We start from the raw sequence: 1731 nt of genomic DNA on the forward strand, positions 1-1731 counted from the left end.
TTCTAGTCTCATAAGTTACAATATTATTCCTTATCGAGATTCTATATTCAATATAGTATTGTCTTCTTTTAGTCAAGAGAGCAGCAAGCCTATATATACAGTATTACAGTATTTTCATTACCATCGAGCTATAATCGATGGGCAGGCCCCTATTGGGCAACTTCTGATCAGATGGAAAGTTATATACCGAGCCTACTGTGGCCGAGCGCCTATGAGCGAGCCCAGCATGGTCGAGATACATAGCCTAGTATGGCCGAGCGCCTATAAGCGAGCCTACTATGGCAGAGCAGTTATATATACCGAGCCTTATAAGGCCGTACAATTATTTTACTTACTATATTGAAGGAGTTGAGTCAGTATCAGCAGGTAAGTATATCTCCAGATCATCTTTGACTCCCAGTTAATTTCAGTTATCATATTATCAGTTCAGTTTCAGATTTCAGTTATTTTATTGCCTTACATACTCGGTACATTATTTCGTACTGACGTCCCTTTTTGGGGGCGCTGCATTTCATGCGTGCAGGTTCAGACAGACAGACGGGTAGACCTCCTCAGTAGGTGTTTTCCGAGTTTCGCCTGATCGGTAAGCTCCACGTCTTTCGGAGTTGCCAGGACTAGAGTTTTGTGTACATCTTATGTATATCTGTATATATGTTATGGGTAGGTCGGGGCCCTGTTCCGATCACAGTACATCTATCAGTAGAGGCTTGTAGGCATATCCTGTTGGTTAGTGCATTATGTTGGGTTTGTATAAATTGGTGGTTTGTCAGCTGTAGTAGCTATGACGGCCTTGTCGGCCTAGCTTTATATTGATATTTAGTTAGTGCTAGTTTCCATTCAGTTTTATATTTTGCTTCGCAAATTGTCTTGCAAGGTGGCCCCATGGCCAAAGTATGACATTATGTGTTCAGAGTCCCTTAGTCGCAATTTGGTACGCCAGGTTAGGTGAGGCACGGGGTGCTTGTCTCGCTCCTAGGTTCGGGGCGTGACAAACTTGGTATCAGAGCAGTTCTGTCCTAGGGAGTCTACAAGCCGTGTCTAGTAGGGTCTTGTTTATAGATGTGTTGTGCACCACATTATATAAGCAAGGAACTACAGGGCATTTAGGAGTTGGTTACACTTCTTTGAAATCTAAATCGTGCTATAGAACTGAGTTATAGGAAATTTGAATTAAACTTATGTGTTGGTGTTTGCATGCACAGATGACGGTGACTAGGAAGACTACGGCTAGCCAGAGGAGAGATACAGTAGTAGGTGAGGGGACCAACAGGGTACCCCCAGTAGATGGGGCCCAGTCTGAGGCTCAAGGGGAGACCCCTACTCAGCCATTACCGGCTCCTCCACCAACTACAGAGATTCCTAGGGAAACCGCACATCCAGTTCCCCCTCCACTTCCATCAGATCAGGACTTAAGGAGTGCGGTGCATTTGTTGACACAGTTGGTAGCTACCCAGCAACATGCTAGGGCATCAGCTAGTGTAGGAACTTCTGAGGGGTCTGGGAGTTCAAGGGTCCAAGAGTTTATTGCTTTGAGTCCCCCAGAGTTCACGGGGACAGATCAGAGAGAGGACCCGCAGGATTTCATAGATCAGCTTCACAGGATCTTTCGTGTTATGCATGCCACGGAGAAAGAGGCAGTTGAGCTAGCAGCTTTTCGACTCCGAGATATAGCCATCCTTTGGTATGAGGGATGGGAGAGGTCCAGGGGACGTGATACACCTCCAGCTATTT

The sequence above is a fragment of the Nicotiana tabacum genome, chromosome 14, assembly GCF_000715075.1.
Source record: "Nicotiana tabacum cultivar K326 chromosome 14, ASM71507v2, whole genome shotgun sequence".
Taxonomy (NCBI): domain Eukaryota; kingdom Viridiplantae; phylum Streptophyta; class Magnoliopsida; order Solanales; family Solanaceae; genus Nicotiana; species Nicotiana tabacum.